The 20,549-nt window shown below is 59.0% G+C and overlaps 1 protein-coding gene across 1 annotated transcript in view; it reads left to right on the plus strand.

Annotated features, from left to right (window-relative positions):
- Positions 1-18,346: 18,346 nt before the first annotated feature.
- Positions 18,347-20,549, plus strand: part of LOC148108099 (focal adhesion kinase 1-like) — a 49,700-nt gene continuing 47,497 nt past the window's right edge. The window contains exons 1-2 of the mRNA XM_087853900.1: positions 18,347-18,483; positions 20,076-20,191. The gene's annotated coding sequence lies outside the window, so the exon portion shown is untranslated. The remainder of the gene's footprint in view (positions 18,484-20,075; positions 20,192-20,549) is intronic.

Consider the following 20,549-nt stretch of genomic DNA (forward strand, 5'->3'; position numbering starts at 1 on the left):
GGTCATTCTGAGGGTTCACGAGGCTCGGCCCCCACACCTCCTGCAGCCCTTGTGCTCACCTGCTTTGGGACAGTGAGACTCCTGCAGCCAGCGGCTGTCCTCTGAGGCTGTGCACGCTGCTGGCGGGGTCCTGGGGCCGCTTGAGGGCTGTCCTGTTGTCAGGCCGCCCAGCTGCATCCTTCTTTTCCACCCATATGGATGTAGGGTCCTTTGGGGGCCAAGCCCCTACTCTGAGGCCCATCCTCTGACGGGTGGAGTGACGGAACTCCAGATGGGTTTAGGGAAACTGAGATCAGAGGGACCTGAGCTCCCTTTTCTGGGGAGAACCTGAACACTGTCAGCTTATCTCCACTTACTTCTATTTTGGGGGTCATGGGGACATCTTTATCTGAGTCTTGTCATAAATGCTGTTCTTTGATTTTGCTCTCCAATTGTTCTTTTTTTTTTTTTTTTAACATGGGGATTCGGGGGTATTTACAGCTAGGCTGCCCTCCAAACTGCCATCACCTGGAGCCTTCACAAGCCCTTCCATTCCTATGCCTGTTCCATTTGCTCCTCCCGGTAACCCGGAGCAGCATGCCATGTGACCGGCCCCGAGGGGGAAGCAACCTGGCCAAGGGCCCTCACCTGACCTGTGGCCAGCTGGGATTTGTCTCGGGAGATGACATCGTGGGCCGTGACAGCACCTGGCACCGCACCTGACAGCTAGCGAGCCACCCGGCATCCCTCACTTGCTGAGCACCTACCATGTGCCACACCCCGCGTGAGGATGGGGGTGGGGAGGGCAACTCACCTCTGGGCAGCCCAGACTGTGGCCCCCACCACCTGCTGATTCTCCACCCAGACACCTCGCCGACCAGCCACTGCCCCTAGCGGGACCTCACCGCTGCTCCCTGGACGACAGAATATTGTGTGGTCTCTACCTTCACCCCATACCCGTTCAGTGTCCATACAGCCAGAGCCCTCTGGGGCTCCCTGCTCCCGAAGGACCCGGACCAGCCCCCTGGTGGGGCGTTCTGGACCATCTTGGCCCTCCTCATGTCTGTCTCTCTGGCCACATCCGAGCAGTGCTGTGTGCGGGCTGATACTCATGAGCTGCTAACCGCTCTGGGTTTCCCCTAGACTTCCTGCCACCTGCAGCACTTCCCGGATCTGGCCGCGGCCTGGAGGAGAGTTCCAAGCTCCCGGCCCGGGGAAGGGCTGACGGAGCAGTTCACAGAGAACGAGAGAGCCGGCTGCAGGCCGCCGCGCACCTCCGTGCTCCGCGCTCCGCAGAAACACATGGGTGAGAGGCACCTGCCTGCCCCCGGCCCGGCCTGCCTCCCACAGTGCAGGCCAGCCAGCTTCCGTCCCCGGCTGAGTCCCCTGTGACAGTGAGGTGGGGATGAGGAAACCCCGGAGAATGCGGGGAAACTGAGGACAGAGGGGACTGGAGCCCTGGCCTGCACCTTCACACTGGGCTGAGGCAGCCTCACGGACATCTCTGCACCTCAGAGTGTGACAGAGTGTGGGTCCCCATGGGCACGGCAGTGGGCGCCCCACAGAGGCCTTGCTGTTGAGCACAGAGCACGCGGCCATTCTCTGCGTAGACCAACACCCAAAGGTGACAGAAATGGGGCCACTTCAGCCACGTCAGGGCAGGTAGGTGAGGACTCAGAGGGTCAGAGACCCCACATCCAGGCCCCCACCCCCGGGAGCCCAGGACAGAGGGGCAGCGCTAGGGGACCAAGAATATACCCACAGCTGGGAGCCAGCTGGCCACAAACCCATGTGGCACCGAGCCCGCCTCAGAGCACGTGCCACATTTGCGCATGGTAGGAGCTGATCAGTGTTTGCAAAGCTGGAAATCCCACGAACACAAACAGAAGGGTACTCTGTCTCACAGATCAAGAAGCTGAGGGACTTGCACGGGTGACCCAGCAAGACTGTGGCAAAGCTAGGGTCTGACCTGGGGTTCTCTGAGCCCGGAGCCCTGGCTCCCAGCTGGTCCACATGTGGCAACATGGTCTGGACAGGCCACAGGGGCCCTGAGGCCAAGAGAAAGTGCCAGGTGATGCCAGGGAGGGCACCTGTCCGGCCGGGGAGTCCCAGGCCCTTGCTGCGGTGGAATTGAGGCCTGGGTGAGTGCGGCTTGGCTCGGCAACCCAGAGTTTTCAGGAGGGAAGGACACCGCCCGCCCCCTGCAGCACTACAGGCCTTCCCTCCTGCCCAGCCCCTCCACATGCCGAGCTGTGCTGGGAAGAGGAAGAGCGTCTCAAACCAGTTCCCCAGGGTCTGGCCTGGCCCTGGGCCCCAGCTGTCCACCCTCCTGAGTCAGCTCTGACTTCCTGATGGACAGGAGCCGGGCCGGGGGCTACCTGGGCCCCGTGCCCTCTACATCCGAGCCCTGGCAGGCTGTCCGGGGCTGCGCCCGCATCCTCGAGCATGGACTGCATGCGCGCTGCGTGGCGGGTGCCAGTCTGGGTGGGGTGGGTGCAGCCAGAGCAAAGCTGAGGGGCCGCCTGGGAGTCAGAGGCCACGGGGCTCCGCGCGGAGACGCGTTATTGTCTGCGGAGGAGAGTCTCAGGTGCCGGAGAGGATGGCAGCTTCCCAGGGCCCCCCAGCCAGCACACCGCTGCCCTGGACTACGTGCTTGTGTCACCCCAAATTCGTGGTGACACCCTAACCCGCACTGGGGCAGTATTAGGAGGTGGGGCGTTAGGAGATGGTTAGGTCGTGAGGGCGGAGCCGGCCTCGCTCCACCATGTGGGGGCACAGTGAGAAGACTGAACCAGGAGGAGCCCCGCAGGAGCTCCCCCCAGCCGGCTCCCTGCTCTCAGGCCCCTGCCTCCTCAGACTGAGGATAAGTGTCTGTGGTGCCCGTTACAGTAGCCCGAGCTGACCGAGCGGGAGCCGAGCCCGGCTGTGAGTCCAGGAAACCTGAACCCCAAGTTCATGACAAACACGTGAAATAAATAGTATGTTAGGTGAGGATACATGCAGGCAGCAAAGTAAAGCAGCAGGGGTGGAGTGTGTGTGTGTGTGCGTGCTTGTTCCCGTCTCCGTGTATAGATGTGCGTATCGCTGCGTGTGTGCATGTACACACACGTGTCTGCCTGTGTGTGTGCACGTCTGTACCTGAGTGTGCAGCACGTGTGTCACTGTGCATATGTGCACGCACGCGTCTGCATGAGTGTGTCTGTGTGCATGCATGTGTGTGCACGTCTGTATCTAGGTGTGCAGGCACGTGTGTCACTGGGCATGCTGGGGGAGGTGGGCCGGTCTTCTCATGGCTGGAACCTGCCCTGCGGTGGAAGCTCCCACTTGACCTTGCTTGTTCCTGGGGTCTGTCCCAGGCACGTGGGGCAGCTCTGTCTCCTGTCTTTACTCCTTCTCTGCACCCGGGCCTGGCTGGGGGCTGACCTACGCAGACCTCGCCCACTCTCCATCAGCCTGGGGCTGGAGGGGGCGCAGCTCGGCCCCGGCAGCGAGGGAAGTGGTGAGGACGAGGCCAGCAGCACTGAGCCTCCGTGGAGCACATGCTGCCCGCTGGGCACCGTGCCGGGGCCTTAGCGGCATCGCCCTGAACCCTCCCGAACCGGGAAACCTCATCATGCCCACGTGAGGGCTGAGGATTCCAAGGCCAGCAGAAGTAGCATTTCATGCCCAGGGTCCCAGAGAACAGGCTCCCCACACCGGAGTCCCCTGCTACCAGACCTGGAGGTGGCTCGCCCAAGGGCATACGGGCCTGGAAGCCAGTCTCCTTTCTGCTGCAGCCCAGGCAGATGGGCCCAGAGATGGAGCATTCATTCATTCATCCATCATTCATTCTCCATGACAAGGTGGCCAGCGGTGCACCGTGAGCCCCGAGGAGTGGCTAACCCAGAGGCAGGAGACACGCTCCGCTCCAGCTCTGCTTCTGCGTCCGAGAAGTGGGGGTCCTAACACCTCCCTCGTGGTGAGATCAGGGCCAGTGTCCTGCCAAGTGCACAGGCTGCCTCCTGAGATGCCCCTCCCCTCCTGCCCTCAGTGTCGCAGGGGAGCTCTGGTCTGAGGGGCCAGCAGTCTGCCCCGTGGGAGGACGAGGGGCTCCTCCAGAGCGAGCCCAGTTGCGAGAGTGTGCCCCACAGGAGGGCACGGCGGGGAAGACCCCAGGGTGGGGAGCCAGGGCCCCGTCACCTCCACGCCACAGACTCACCCCAGCAGCTGGGCCATCGCTCCGGCGACACAGGGTTGCACCTGGAAGGGCTTGGCAGGGAAATCTGTGATGTGGAATGCCCTCCATACCCGTCTAAATGGCACGTGTGGGAGCGGTCTGGAGGCACGCTGTTTGAGATACCGCGGTGTAGACAGCCACGCCATGACACGCTTTGTTTTCTTTAAAGACTGATTTATTAGGGCTCCTGGGTGGCTCAGTCAGTTAAACATTCAACTCCTGATTTTGGCTCAGGCTCTGATCCCAGGGTCATGAGAGGGAGCCCTGTGTTAGGCTCAGCAGGGAGTCTGCTTGGGATTCTCCCTCTCTCCCTCTTCCACGGCCCCTCCCCCATAAAATAAATAAATAAATCTTTAAAAATAAATAAATAAATAATTTAAAAAAGAGAAGATATTCTTCTATTTTAAAAAAGATTTTGATTTATCTGTTTGAGAGAGAGAGAATGTGAGCGCGCCCGGCAAGGGGAGGGGCAGAGGGAGGGAGAGAATCTCGAGCAGACTCCCTGCTCAGCGAGGGGCCCGAGGCGATGCTCCATCCCACGACGCTGAGGTCATGAGACCTGAGAGGAAACCAAGAGTCAGTTGCTCCGCAGACTGAGCTGCCCGGCGCCCCAGCCGTGACATGCCGGGGGCGGGGCACAGATGAGAGGTACTGAGGTACTGAGGCGGCCCTCTCTGTAAATGCACGTCTCTGTTTGGTTCGTTTTTGTACCCTGGGCACATAGTAGGTGCTCAGTAAATCTCTGCTCAATGAACAGATCAACAAAGGACGGGCGCTGCTGAATGGTCGTGGGATGACAGGTGGTTTTTCTTTCTTTTTGCCTATTTTTACATTTTTTTTGCAATAATTACATAGAATTTTTAATGTGAGAAAAAAAGAACCACAGAGATTTCAAAACCTCGTCACTGCACATCTGGTGTGGCCACAAGGAAGTGAAGGGGCTTTGGGGCAACAGCAGCTCTGTGAGGCCCCAAGGGTCACAACGGCCAACATGACATCTGCATGTGGCTGAGACGCACAGAGGGTCTGGAAGGAGCCAAGCCATGGGAGCTGGGGGGCTTTTCTTCCCTCGCTCATGCCCCCTGCTTATCACACTGCTGGGGTAATGGGTCTATTCCAGGAAGGGACACAGGACTGCGGGGCACGAGGGACACGGCTCCAGAGCCTCTCACTTCACTCCAGGGGCCTCGGTTTTCCCACCCGTGAAATGGGCTGATGATAGAGCCCTCGGCCAGAGTGAGAAGTGACTGCTGCCGTCCCAGGGCTTGGCCCCCGCCGTGTCATCAGGCGCGCTTCATTTCCTTCCCTTTTCCTGCCCTGCTGTTCCCAGGGTTAAGCAAGATGTTGCTCATACACGTTACTGCCAGCGGCAGAGGCACGGGAGAAGGGCCGGTTCCCGCATCACTGAGGCTGGACCGGGTAGCAGGAGGACAGGAGGGTCCTGGGCAAGGAGCGGAGCTAGGCCCACAGCCCAGGGCTGGGTCTCAGCTCGGCCACTCAGCAGTGGGCACTGCACCCCTCTGTGAAGGGGGCACAGCGGGGCCCACCTGTCAGGGCTCTTGAGATGGCTCGCTCTTCCAGTGGGTACCCCCCCCATACCCAGAAGACCCTCTGTCCCCACCCTCCTGTGCAACCCTGGCTCAGCCGCCAGCCTGTCTCTGCTGCCTGCCCTTCTCCTGCATCCACTCTCCAGCAGGCCCGGGGCTGGCCTGGAGCACAGCTGGGCCTTTGCTCTTCTCCCTCAAAGCCCAAACTCAAGGAGCTTGACTCACGGTACTGACTGGTCTGCTTCCTTGTGGTTTGGGAGGAAAGGAACATGTGAGACACAACATCGGAGCCTTGGGGCCCATCTCTCTGCTCAACGACCCTGTGCCGGTCCCACTGCTCGTGGCCCCGCGTAAGCGCTGGTGGGCCCACTGTGTGTGGGACTTCGGTGGGACCGCAGGGAGCACTGGGGAAGCCCAAGGAGCCACGGCCCGCTTCCGTGGAGGATCAGGGAATGTGCACCTGCCCAGTGCCACAGAAACTGTGCGGTTTGTGCGGGGTCATTTGCCAGGATGTGTTCCACAGCAGGGTGGGGGCGGGGCCTGCAGGTCCCTGGATCGAACCAGTCCTGATGCCAACCCACATCTCCTATGCCCCACCCCACACCAGCCACACTGGGGTGGGTGAACAGCTCCGGGCAGGCGCCCACTCAGGGTGTCACCTGCCGGCCCCTCGCCTGGGCCCGGGATACATCCCACCTGCGTCCTCCCCAAGGCTTCTCCCCAGGTGGGAGGCCCTTGGGGGCAGCTCCATGCTCAAGCAGTCATGCCCGTGCAGCCACCCTTAACCACTCAGCCAGGGGAGAAGCCAGTGGGTAAATGCTGCCCCAAAGACAGTTCTGAGATCCCTCCACAGGCTCCCCAGGAGCTGACACAGGATGGACCCCGGGTGCCCCGGCCGAGCCCAACATGACACCTGCGCCTCAGTTCCTCCTCTGACCCTGCTCCCTGAGGTCAGACTGCGGGCTCTGCAGAGCGGCCACCCCTGAACCGGTTACTCCTGGCTCCTGGGTTCAGAGCCACCCTTCTGATCCACTTGCAATCAGAAGGAAGGAGGACGGCAGTCTCCTGTTCAGACAGGGGCACGAGGGGGGCCTCCTGCCGGACAGCGGCTCAGGGACGGCTTTCTCAGAACGGGGGGACCCTGGAAGGAAAAGGCCACCAAACGTGTGTGCCAGCCGGCTCTGCTGGGGAGCAGAGTCCCCACAGTGAACACCCATCCTCCCTCCGAGGGCCTGGGATCCGGGACTGAGCCGCCGGCTGCTTCTGCCCCAGGTCACTCACCTGCAGCCTGGACGGGGCTGACGTGCCCTCGGCCACGCTGTCGCACTCACGCGGCTGTCCTCCCCACGCGGGTCTCTCCACACGCGCCCGAGCGTCCCCACGGCCCGGCGCGCCTCCCCTGCAGCAGCGGTCCGGGGCCAAGACGGAGGCCACGCCGCTCGCTCCCGCCGCCCCCGTGGGTCACGTGGGTCAGCCCGCCCCCGACGGGAGGCCACTTCACGATGTGAGTCCCAGGGAGCGGGCTCACTGGAGGTCAGCGTGGAGGCTGGCTGTCCCTGCATAAGAGTAAAAGCTCTGTGACCCGGGTGTCTGAACCGAACCAGCTGATTTGGACACAATGTTACATTTCCCCGTATAAACACCAGAACTAAGTCCCCGCGAGGTCCTTCCTTCACCCCCTGGTCTGCTGCTTCTCGGTTGACACGTCTGGGCAAGGACGGAGAGCATCTAGGACTGGCCTGGTGTTCGCTGGGCCCATGAGAGGGTCCCTCGGTCCCCCCAAAGCCCCCGGTCTCCAGGCCCTGGGCTGGGGGAGGCTGAGCAAAGAGGCGTGACGTTCAGGCACATGGTCAGTAAGGGGTGGGGTGGGGATTTGGACTAGGCTGGCCAGAGCCCAGCCATAAGCTGCCCAGGGGAGGGGACAATCTGCAAATAGGGTTGACCCTGGGTCCCACCCCAAGTGTTCGTGTGCCATAGGGCCCCATGCCCCAGCCTCCGACCACCAAGCCCTTTTGGGGCCCTTCCCGCCCCCCCCCCCCCCGCCCCGGCCACTGGCTCATGAGCTCCTGGGCCTTGCAGCTTGGCTCTGCCCCACGTGCTGTGACCTGCTTTGTCCTTCCCAGACACTCCAGCCCAGCCCAGGCCATTTGGCCTGACCCAGTCAGTCCCCTCCAGGGGATGGAGTCTGGAGACTGCCTTTGGCCCCACTAGGGCCAGAGACCCACGGTCTGGAAGCCCTCAGCACTGTTCCCAGCAGGTCCTATCTATTCCGTGTGCACCTACTGTGTGTCAGATGCTGCGCTGGGCCCTGTGACAAGCGACGCCTCGTGCCTGCTCTCAGGGAAGTTACAGGCAGCAGAGGGGACAGGCAGAAAACCAGCGAATGCCTGGATACATTGGGCTCGTTGTTATAAGTGCCTCCTGGCTGGTCACTGGATTCTGTGAGGGGGCTGCGGGGGCGGGGGGTGGGGGAGGGGCTTTCCAAGGAGGTGACATTCAGGCTGAGATAGGAAGAACACCAAGGAGTCCCTGAGGCACATAGCAAGGGGAACAGAGCTCTAGCAAGGAGACAGCAGTGCAAAGGCCCTGAGGTTGGAACACTTGGCACAGTGGAGGGACTGGGAGAGGCCAACCAGGTTGGCACCCCCACCCTGACCTCGCCTCTCTGACCCCAGCCTGTGTAGGAAAAGAGAGATAATAAACCTAGTCCTGGGAACTGAGGATGATGAGGGTGGAACGTCTGTGTGCTCAGTGACTAGCGCTAGTGTTAACGACAGTGCAGGGGCACCCGGGAGGCTCAGTCAGTTAAGCGTCTGCCTTTGGCTCAGGTCATGATCTCAGCCTCCTGGGATCCAGCCCCACATGGGGCTCTCTGCTCAGCGGGGAGCCTGCTTCTCCCTCTGCCTGCTGCTCTCCCTGTTTGTGCTCTCTCCCTCTCTCCCTCTGACAAATAAATAAATAAAATCTTAAACAAAACAAAACAGTGTAGACAGGCAGTGGGGTGGCAGGGGCAGCGCGGTCCTGGAAGGAGGGGCCGAGATGGGGTCTTGCAGCTGACCCTTCCCTGCCTGTGACTTGGGGCCGGGTTCCACGGTCAGATGAAGTTGTATGCTCAGGAACAATGCCCCCGGGGGCCAAGCATCTATTTTGTGCGATCCAGACACAGCCCCCGTGTGCCAGGAAAGTGGGGCTCAGAGGTGGGTGCGGGAGTGGGCCCTGGGTCTGGGCTTCCACAGGCCGTCCTCACCCAGGCCACCCCATCCCTGCACAGGAGCAAAAGAGAGTGTCTCAGGGACCCGGAAGCTGTCCCACCAACCACAGGACAGCTGTGAGCCTAGAGGCTGAACAGCAGACATGGATGGTGGGGGGAGCTGTTGTCACATCATCCCTGAAAGGTAAGCCTGGACCAGGGGAGGGCCATCTGTGCAGGAGGAGCTGCGTGTGGGGAGGGTGGGGACACCTGCTTAGAAGCTGGGGTGCTCCCCTCCTCCCTAAATGAACTAGGCCCAGAAAGGGTCTGGAGGACAGAAGCTGGACCCTTGAGGCCCCACTGTGTGCTGGGCTGTGTCTCTGCCCAGCTCCATGCTCAGCTCCATGCTCAGCTCCATTGGGCTTCCATCCTGCTCTGTCCTGGCCTCCTTCTGGTTTCCAAAGCTTCCAGGAAAGGGCAGGAGGAGGGAAGTGTTGGGATGGGCCGGGAACTGCCTGTTCTCTGAGTTCCACTGGGACAACCCAGAAACTGGGGCAGGGAGGCCCAGACAGAAAGGAAAAAGAGGGGAGGGGAAGGGAGGGGAGGGAAAGCAGGGGAGAAGGAGAGGAGGAAGGGAGGGGAGAGTGGGAGGGGAGAGGAGAGGAGAGGGGGAGCAAAAGGGGGGGGGAGAGGGGAGAGAAGGCCAGGAGAAGGGGAGGAGAGGGAGGAGAAAGAGGGGTGGAAGGGAGAGGAGAGGAGCCCAGAGAGGGGGAAGGGAGACCTGGCATCCTGGAAGATGCTGTTTGCACACTCACTAGGGGGAGTGTCTGGCGTGAATGGCGGCCAGGAGGGGTCAGTGTGGGTGTGTGGAGCAGAGCATGTGAGCAGGAGGGTGGAAGAATAAGTGTGTGCTTGTGAGTGAGAGCAAGCGAGGGTCTGTGTGAGTGTGTGTGCAGGTGTGAGGGGTGCTGTGGTGACAGCCAACAGAGCCCAGGAAGCCCAGGGACCAGGAAGGCCCCCCCACCCTGTGCAGGACTTTCCCAAGGCTCTGCCCTCAGCCCAGGAGCTGGGCCCCCCACTCCTGCGTCATCCCCATTCCCCTGGGACAGAGAGGGCCTGTCCCACCTTGGAGGGGACACCCCCACGGGCCCAATGCTGAAGTCACCCCCAGCAGCCCCCTGCAGAGCATCACCCCGTTTCACTGACGAGGGCGACTGAGGCCCTGGCAGGGTGCGGCTGAGATGGGAGGTTCACCCCATCGCCCACCTCCTGCCCGGTGGCATTGAGGGAGCCAGGCGCCCGCGGCAAGCCCAGGAAGGCCCAGGGTCACTGGGCAGGACTTTCTGCAGGCACTGGGTCCTAGGAGGAGCCTGGAGGGATAGCAGGACCCTCGGCCATGGCAGGCAAACACAAGGACATGACCTTGTCCTGCATGCATGCACGTATGTGTGTGTAAGTGTGGCTGGGGGGGAGAGTGGGGAACAGGGACCCTCATCTCCTGGCTCAGTCCCATCTTCCTTTTGCTGGTTCTCCCCCAGCACTGACCCACCATCCCCTGAAACCCCGCCCCACCCCACCCTCTGGGATCCCCGTGGGAGTGCTCCTCCCCAGGACCTGGGCTTCACCCCTGCCAGCTCCCCCACCCTGGCTGCCCAACAGGTTGGAGGGGGTTGAAGTGTCCCCCCAAAATTCATGATCCCCCAGAACCTCGGAATGTGGCCTTATTCGGGAAAAGCGTGTTTGCAGATGGCATTAGTTAACACGAGGTCATGTGGGAGCAGGGCGGTCCCTATTTCTAGGGACTGGTGTCCTTGTAGGAGGAAGGGGGACTCACAGAGACACGGGAGGAGGACACATGGAGACTGAGGCAGAGACGGAGGGGTGCGGCCACAAGCCAGGGAGGCCTGGGGGCCCCAAAGCTGGACGAAGCAGGAAGCATGCTCCCCCAGAGCCTCACAGGGAGCCCGCCTCGGGGACACCTTGACTTCAGAGCCTCCAGACCCTGGGAGGGTATTTCCTGTTTTCTAAGCCACTTGGTGGTCATTTGTGGTGCAGCCCCAGGACCCAGACACAGGGCTGCCCCCTCCTTCCCTGTCGCCTCCTCACTTCCACCGAGTTCTGGGAAGAGCAAAGCCCCAGTACCTCGGCAGAGGAGGGTTTGTGCAGTGTGGTGGCCCCAGACCCCCACTCAGATCCCCAGCTACGGGTGGCCGCCACCACCCCAGCTCCCCACTCGTGGCGCAGCCCCGGTGTCCTCTGGGTGCTCCAGGGCAGAGACTGAGGCTGGGGAGGGCCACGAGCTCCGGGAGAGGTGCAGGCCACCTCTGATGGGCCACTGGGCTGCAGGACTCCCCGATGGCCTTGCATAACGGAAAGGGACCACGGAATGCTTACGGGCTCCCTCCCTTACCGCACAGACTTGCCCCACAATCCTGCCTGGGCATCTGCTCCCTGGGGGGCCGTGTTCAGTGCTGCCAACACTGCATCGCTCTCCCCACACTGCAGACGCCAAAACCGAGGCTAGAGCAGAGCGGCCTCTCCTGGCCTGCACCCCAGCCTACCCCCTCCGCTAAGCAGCTCTGGGGCAGGCAGTTCCCCCCAGCTGTGGGCCTGGTTGCCATGGCTTCGGAGGAGAAGAAAGAGGAGAGGATTCCTGAGCTGCATCCAGAAAGACAGGCTCGCCCCCCCCTCCTTCCTCACTCCCTTTCTCTGATGTCAAAGTGGCCCTTTGCGCAGCCAGAGGCCCGTGCCACTTCCTCCCCCACGGCCACGGCCGGGAGCAAAGGAGGTCAGAGAGCCCAAGGGGCCAGGAAATGAGTCAGGGGACCCCAGCCTGGCCAAGACTTCCTACAGTGAGGGCTCCAGACCCTCCTTCCCACAGGGAAGGGCTGCCAGCAGCTCCCCTACCAGCCGCTGCTCTCTTGCCTCTGTGCCTTCGGCTATGCAGTTCCCTCCATGTGGGCAGCCCTTCCTCACCCTTCACGTCCAGCCCCACTGGGAAACGTCCCCCTGCATTCTGCACCTGCCTCCATCCCTGCGTCTTCATGGGGCTCTGAGGTCTCCTTTCCACCCGGTGTTCCCAGGGCTGGGATAGGCTGCTGCTCAGTAAATGAGTAGATGTTGCTTCATTGTTGCAATGTCCCCTTCCAGATGAAGAAGGGAAGGAAGGAGGGAGCTGATGAGATGTCAGTCCCCCTGATTATCCTCCCCCATTCGCACTGGACCCAGCACGTGGGTCCGGCTGTCCGTGTGCTTCCCAGCACAGATCTCCGCCCTTTGGGGTCTGTCAGCTTCCTGGCCTATGAGAGTCTCCTTCCTGGGGGAGTGGGTGCTGTCTCCACACCACAGAAGAGTGGGTGCTCAGAGAATGTGTGGGAAGGAAGGAAGGAGGGAAGGAGGGAGGGAGAGAGAGAGGGAGGGAGAGAGGGAGAGAAGGAGGGAGGAAGGAGAGAAGGAAGGAAGGAAGGAAGGAAGGAAGGAAGGAAGGAAGGAAGGAAGGGAGGGAGGGAGGGGAGGGAGGGTAGGAGGGTAGGAGGGAGGAAGGAAGGAAGGAAGGAAGGAAGGAAGGAAGGAAGGAAAGAAGAGAGGGAGGAAGGGAGGGAAAGAAGGAAGAGAGGGAGGAAGGGAGGGAGGGAGGGAAAGAAGGAAGAGAGGGAGGAAGGGAGGGAGGGAGGAAGGAAGGAAGGGAGGGAGGGAGGAAGGGAGGGAGGAAGGAGGGAGGGAGGGAGGAAGGAAGAGAGGGAGGAAGGGAGGGCTGGAAGGAGAAGGAGGAAGGAAGGGAGGCAGGCGGGCGGGAGGAAGGGACCCCAGGTTCTGGTCGGGTTCAGGAGTCTCACCCAACCCGTCCAGGACCAGGAGCTCCGGCAGCCCTGCCTCTGAGCCAGCCTCAGGGTAAGCAGGAGGTGGCAGGAAGGATGAACATTCGTCCAGGTCTCGGCAGCCCCCACAACGACGCGGGCAGCTAGGTTGAGGGGCTAGAGATGAGGGCACACGGTCAGGGGGCACGGCTGCCGGCCGCAGGCAGACTGACCGGCACCAGCCACCAGGAGCAGGTTATGCTCAGAAGCGCTCACCTGGGGGGCTGGCTGACAGCAGGCGGGCACGCAGCGGAGGGCCCCGAGCGGTCCCCTTGAGGGCGAGTCCTGCACGCTGGGCTCCAGGCCCAAGGTGGGGAGAAACCAGTCCAACTTTCCACTGAAAATAAATACCCCAGCAGGCCTCTGTGGGTAGGGAGGAGGGCTGGCTGTGTGAATGGCTTGCTTTGCACACTTCCATGATTATCTGAATTTTTACCAAGAGCATAGATTATATACATATTTGTTGAAGAAAAGAAAATAAATATCTGATGACCCCAAGGCCTCTGCCTTCCCTGGAAACTTCTACACTGCTGGGCAGTTGTGACAAAGCCCCAGAAGATCTGTCTTCCACAGGCCCTCAACCCACCTTGGGAACATGTCCTATGGGCTAGACCCCTCACCCAAAGGTGGCCATGCATTTTTTATCAATTTACTTCTTCATTCCTTCACTACTCTGTGTCAGGCCCATGTCCCCTGAAAGCTGCCAGTCTAACAGGGAGACAGGTACGAGGACCACATACCCACCATACCACCGAAGAATGTGGTGTAGAAGTATAGCTGTGGGAGTAGTCAAGGAGGGCTTCACAGAGGAGGTGACCTTCGAATGGGGCCTTGAAGAGCGAGTAAGAGTTTGTCAGAAGGAAAGCGGGTAGGGGAAGGACGTTCCAGGCAGCAAGGAGAGTGTGAGCTCCAATGTGGATGTGACCGAAGTGCCAGGAGGAGTCTGGGGCAAAAGGGACACGAGTGTGGGGCAGGGTGGTTAGCAAGAGATCAGGCTGGATGGGTGGGAAACCAAAATCACAAAATGCCTAGATGCTGGGCAAGGGGCTTGCAGATTTTCCTTTGGGCCAATGACTGTGAACTTGCTCACCAAGGACACAGCTTTGGGTTTTGGGTTTTTTTTTTTTTTTTTTTTAAGATTTTATTTATTTGTCGGAGAGAAAGAGAGCACAAGCAGGGGGAGCAGCAGGCAGAGGGAGAGGGAGAGGCAGGCTCCCTGTGGAACAAGGAGCCTGATGTGGGACTCGATCCCAGGACTTTGGGATCGTGACCTGAGCCGAAGGCAGACGTTTAGCCGGCTGGGCCACCCAGGCGCCCCTGGGCTCTGGATTCTGACCCACAGGCCACGGTTGGAAGTTCCCAGCTGGTTCTGACCAACTCCCGGGGTTGGTGTCCACTGCTGTAGCTGGGGTCATTGCAAATGTGAGAATGACAGGATCCGGCTAAAGGCTTGGGAGGACAGTGATCTGCCTGAGGCCCCAGGGATAAGGGGCAGAGCCGGCCTCCAACCCAGGTCACTCTGACCCCAAGACCACCCCTGCTGTCTGTCAGCGTGGGCTGGGGCCTCGTGCTCCCTTTGCTCATGTGCTCAGGGGCTTCCAGGGTCTGGCCCTGCTGCGCTCAGGGACACAAAGGTACCAAGTCATGTTTCAGGCGCTTTGTCTCCAGAAGGGAGCATGAAGCTGTCCTCCGAGCTCCCACTCCCAGCCCCTTCCGGGGGCAGCTCCTGACTTCCTTTCCCTCTCCACACAGCATGGGGTGTCCTCGGAGGCTACCCTGAAAGAGCAGACTTTGGCATGAGACAGACCCGAGTTCACGTCCAGGCTGTACCTGGAGGGGACAGGAGGGTCTCAGGCAAGCACATGCTCCTCCAAGCTTAGCGTCCTCACCTGTAAGCAGGGGTGGAGGGTGGGGAGAGAAAGCATCCCTCAGGGGATGGGGGAAGAGCTTCAGCACAAGGACCTGGGCGCGGGGCCAGGTGCAGAGCCGACCCTGAGCAAAGCTCACTCCCTTCCTGCTGCCTGCAGGTGCGCCCGGGCTCCACACCTGCCTCACCCTATTTGGAGCAGGATCATGGGGGAGTTTCCACGCGGAAGGGCTGTGTCTGCTGCCAGTTAGGGTGCAAGGGAATTACACGCAGGTTGCAGACGTGTTCTCTGATGACTTCATGAGCGAGGCATGCTTGGGCAGAAAGGTCTCTATTCTCTGAGGCCGGGGACTGTAAAGCTGCAAGACTCTGAGGACTGACCCTGAGCAGTGGTGTTCAGTCCCCTTGGGTGCTGAATACGTTTTGCCAGCAACGCCTTGTGTGGGTGCCCAGTCTATACAGCGGATAAAAACTGGGCCGCTCTGCTTGAAGAGGGGGTGTGGAAGGCGGTCCTGGGGAAAGGTCCAGGGTCCCATTTTCCCTGTAGCCCTGGATCCTGGGGAGATGGGGTTGGAGCTGCTCCTGGCTGTGGATCGGGGTAGCTGGGGAGCAGAGCACTGTGGACAGAGTCCAGCAGCCGATATTTACCAGCTGGTATGAAAGGACTTCTGTATCCTCAAAACTGCATGCTGGTGCCAGTGTGGCTGGGCCAGGGAGCTCATGTTTCACAGCAAGAAGTCAGTCTATACAACAACAATGATCATATGTCTTTGTGAAAAATCATAATGATGTCAACCTTTTAATGTCCCCACGGTCTTTTCTCTTAAACTTGAAGGGATGTTTTATTGAAAACCTCTCTTGTCTAGAAGAACTATTCATATGAATCCAGCAATTCCATTAGCTTCCCTTTCTTTTTCCTTTGTTAAATTCAAGTACAATTACATAAAAATAGTACCAATATATGATTCTTCTGGTTTTGTAAGTCTTTCTACCTATCTGTTCCTCACCCATCCTTCTGTTTGTGTATTTGCATGTAAGTCCCCCGAAATGATGTTCACCTAATGCCAGTGGTTATTTCTGGCAGGTGGGACTGGGGCTGGGTTCTCAATTCCATCTTGGGGATTTTTGGCATGTTGTGAATTCTTTGTTATGAGCAGGTAGCACTTTTATTTTGTTTTAATGGTTTTTTTTCTTAAAAAGTAAGATGGAAAGAAAGCATTAAGATCATTAACCAGAATTCATTCTGAAAACTGAGTACTGAGTACTAAAGCCAGTGATGACTGCTATTTTTCTTTTTAATTTCTAAAATCAAGGGAAAACTATTTTACTTTTAAAATGAGGGGGAAAGGACATTGTGGAGATCGTGAATCAAAAGCGGCTGGCAATGATCTATTCATCGACAAATATTTATTGAACAACTTAATGCCAGGGTCCCATGTTTCCCGTTCTCTTATAACTTCAGGTTTTCAGTCCCCGCATTCTGTAAAACCTTTTCTATCACACAGTCCCTGTAATTCTTATAGGCTGCCACTAGGTGGCAGTATGCACACCCGTATTCTGGGTGGCGCTGTGCTGCGCTGCTCAAGTCAGGTAAGATTTCAGTTCAAGACACCTATTACTGCTTTGTAAGTTCTCATTGGCAGAATTATGTCATATATATCGATATATATATCGATATATACCTATATAGCTACATCTGTGTCTATATCTATATCTAAAATCTGCAGTATCTATATACAAATACAGATATATTTTAGGATTGGGAACATTACAATTAAGGGTGCTCGACTACTTGTCTTCCTCAAATAAACACTCCAGACACAAGTCAAACAAGAGACTAAAGCAAACAAACACGATACTTCTGCACACGAGACAGGGTGGCCTAGAGGCCAAGCACCCCAGCTTTGGAAGCCAATAGATAGGAGTCCAAATCCTGGATTCATCCATCATTTGCTTCATCACCTTAGTCAAATTACTTGAGCTCCTTTGGCCTCAGTGTCCTTGTTTCAGTGCTGGGGATCTAATGGAGTCTGAATCACGGGGTTGTTCTGAGAGTTAAGTGAAATGGGGTAGGGAAAGAAATGAGGATCTAGCTGTTAGTATTCCTGCAGTCATTTCCACCTAGAAAACTCCTACTCATACCTGAAGACCCAGCTCAAAGGTCTCCTCCTCAGTGAAGCCCCTGCTAACTTTCTAGCAGGGAGTGAGACACTCCAGAGGGAGGAGAGTTCCAGGTGAAGCAAACTCTGGGGACCAAGGCCCTGGGGCTCACATTCAGAGACACATTTCCTTGGAAACTTGGATGGAGTTAAAAAAATTCTACAAATAACCGTAACACATTTCATTAAAGAACAACAAAAACATATATAGTAAAACTCTTGCTACGCAAAATTGTTTTATTTTACCTGCTTCTGTTACAACTAGAGTCAAATGATACCTTCTGAGGACAGAACGTTGGGTTACCTTCTTGGGCTTCAGGAGTTCACCTTTGAAAAGGAGTGTGGCCCTAACCTGCCTCCTGGCTTGTGGTGAGGATCAAAGTGACACCATAAAGATGAAAGTTGCCCTGCCTCTGGTTTCATTTCCTACCGCAAGGTTGTCATTTTTTTTTTTTTTTTAAAGAACACAAATCAGGTATTACTTCCTGCTTGAAACCCTCCCCAGGCTGCCTGCGGCCTAAAGAACAAAGGCCAGGCTCCTAAGGATGCCTGAAGAAGCCCCTGGACGAGTGCATTTTTGCCCCTTCCACTCGGTGTCCTGGGTCTGCTCAGCTGCCCTCGGCTGGTGACTCCCAGATCCCCGGGGTCCTCCTCTTCTGTCTCCAGCCCCGAGACCAGCGCGCAGGCCCCACATCTGTCTACCTCCAGCCGCCTCCCACAGCCTCTTTCGGGCCGTCTTCCAGGTTCCAATCTAAGTACAGCCCAGCATTAGCTGTGATGCCACGGAACACACCCCTGAGCCTCACTCTCCTGTGTGCAGAGGGGCCCGGGACACCTAACTCCTCGGGGTGGGCAGGAAGTCTGGCGAAGACACGCGTGAGGACTCGGGCCAGGCCCCGGCCCACTGCGGGGCGCGACTGCGCGGGTTCCGGCCCTGGGGCTGGGCTGCAGGGCGGCGGGCTAGGGCGGCCCTGCAAAGGGGCCGCGTCCGGGCTGTGCGGGGCAGGGCAGCGGGTGGGAGGGCTTCCCCGAGATCGGTCCAACCCCGCCGGCCCAGAGTGCCGCCGGTGGGAGCCCCGGGACCTCAGTTCGGCGGGCCGCCCCTCCCGGCCCCCGCCGAGGCTTCCCCGGACTCGGCCACCACATGCGCGCTCAGTCCCTCGCAGTCCTGAATGCCCGGCGCGACTGTCCGGCGCGGTCTCGGGAGCGTAGCCCTGTGGCTTGCTGGGCATGCGCGGAGCGCCGGGCGCATTCCCGGTCCTGGGGGGGGGGGGGGGCGGAAGCTCGGCGCGGGGACGCGGCCGGGCGCGCGCCTTGGCGGTGAAGCCCGCCTCAGCCGGTCGCCGCGCATGCGCGACCTACGCCGACGCAGCACGCCCTGAGGGCGCAATCCCCCCGCCGCCGCCGCCGCCGCCGCCAGCCCGCCGCCGCCGCCGCCGCCGCCGCCGCCAGCCCGCCGCCGCCGCCGCCAGCCCCCCGCCGCCGCCGCCGCCGCCGCCGCTGCCAGCCCCCCGCCGCCGCCGCCGCCGCCGCCAGCCCGCCGCCGCCGCCGCCGCAGGGACCGCTGTGCGCCCGCGGCGTGAGGCGTGGGAGGGAGCACCGCTTGTCGGTTCGCGGCGCCGCCTCGGAGTGGTCTGCCCTCGCCTCCTGGCGCCCCGCGCGGTCCGAGTGAGTGCGGGCCTGGGGAGGGGGCCGGGACGCGGGCGGGCGGGCCGGCTCCTGGAGCTGGGGGTTGGCAGGGCCTAGCGGGGCCAACCAGCCGGTCCGCGCGGCGGATATGGCGGAGACGGGCCCCTGCCGCGCGGGGCTCGGGAGGCCGAGGATGTGGGGAGGCCGGTGAAGTGGGGAGGACGAGGGAGGGGCCCCGGGAGGACGGCGCTGTGGGGAGGACCGGGGCGCGGGCGGGTCGGGAGATGTGGGGCGGACTGGGGGATCTCCGGGAGGACGGGGGGGGACACGAGAGGCCAGGGAAGGGGGACGAGGGGGCGGGTTCTGGGAGAACGGCGCTGGGTGGAGGACGGACTTGTGGGGAGGTCGGTGGGCTCTGGCAGGCCTGGGGACGAGGGGAGGCCGGGGGCTCGGGTAAACGGGGAGGTTTGGGGGACATGAGAAGGCCTGGGGGGGTTCGTGAAAGATGGGGAGGTTGGTGGATTCGGGGGTCTCGGAGAGACGGAGGGGCTCGAGGCCGGAGCGCACAGGGAGGCCGGAGGCTTGGGGAGGCCAGCAGGCTTCCTTGGGAGCCGGCCAATTGCCTCAAAAACAAAAGGGGGGAGAGAGGAAGGAGGAGGAAGAGGGAAATCCTTGGGGACCTGGAGGGGGGGCGGGGGAATAGCCCTGACCCTATATGGGGACTCACTGGCCCTCAGGGAAGGGCGGGCTTCGCACCCGGGTCCGCGCGGGCTCCTTGCCCGCAGCTGGCGCGTAACTTGCTGTGGCCCTGTGGTTTTCGGGGCGAAAGCCCCGGAGACCTCGTTGATTCATTGTGCCTCCAAGTTTACCCCTCTTCCCAACCCAGCCCCCAGCTCTGCTGCTGGCTTAGGTGGAAGAAGGACTTGCTGTTTCTTTCTCTCTCCTTTCCTTTCTTTTCTCAGGAGGAGGAGTGTGTGTGTGTGTTACTTGGTTTTATTTAATTGGAGGATTTAGCTTAATGCACTAAGGGTAAAAAGAAATTTTTTTTAAGTCATTTCAACAGTGTCTCATTCTTGCATAGTTAGCCTGCAGCTGGGTTTTTGGCAGTGAGACTAAGATAATAGTAATGTAGTAATTATGGGAACTGGTTGAAATACATTCAAGCTGAAGGCGGTGTAAGGATTTGGGGATCTGTACTTAAGACGACCAACGCTGGGATTCTTAGGTAAAATGTTGGGATTTTCTCTTCTTCAAAAGGAGTAATTCTAAAGTACTAGAAAGCAGGTGTCCTGATACCCAAGCCGGCACTCTTTTCATATTACACAATGCGTACAATGTCAAGCAAGTGTCATCAGGTCTTGGGTTCCATATCCATTAGTGATAGCCAGACTATTAAAGTTCTGTAAGCCCCTGGTGAACTTTTCATCTTTTGGGGAGAATGAGGATATAGGAGAAATATTTGTTTTCTCAGGTGTGAAAAAAAGTTGTAACTCTTTAAAGGCAAGCAAGGCCCATATGTCTTTGAATTTTAGTTCTCCGGAAGGATAGCAGGTATGTGTAGTAGATACTCAGTAACCAAATAAATGCAAAAAAATAAAAAAAAACCTTTGCTTTTGTGTATACCCTTGTAGCAGGCGTTGTACTGGACTCTGCAGGGTGATAACTGGATGAGAAATGATCCTCTCCAAAGGTCTTTGCAGCCGAGGGAGGGAGACAGAGAAGTCGGTCAGTGATGATGGTACAGTGGGTAAGTCCTGTGATAGAGGTGCGCCCAGGGCATTATGACGGGTACTCATCTTTCTTCAGTCCCCCACATTCTTAACCCTTTTTATACCTATTGTAATTTACCCCCTACCCCAGACCTATTTTCCCCATACCTTCCAGTAGCCTCTTAGTAATTTTTCTTCATGGTCATACAGACTCATCTCTTCTTCACATTTGATTTCTGGCAGACAGTTTCCTGGAGATCTCCGTTCTCTTCTTTTCTGAGCTGCTTGCTCCTTCGGTCTTTTCTTGTGTTGTCCCTGGATGTTCCTTTGTTCTCATCGTTTGGCTTTTGTCCAGAGTTGGATTTTATGTTTGTGGCAACTCTTGTCTTTGTCTTT

Source organism: Ursus americanus, chromosome 22 (assembly GCF_024610735.1).
Source record: "Ursus americanus isolate L20-20 chromosome 22, mUrsAme1.1.p, whole genome shotgun sequence".
NCBI lineage: Eukaryota > Metazoa > Chordata > Mammalia > Carnivora > Ursidae > Ursus > Ursus americanus.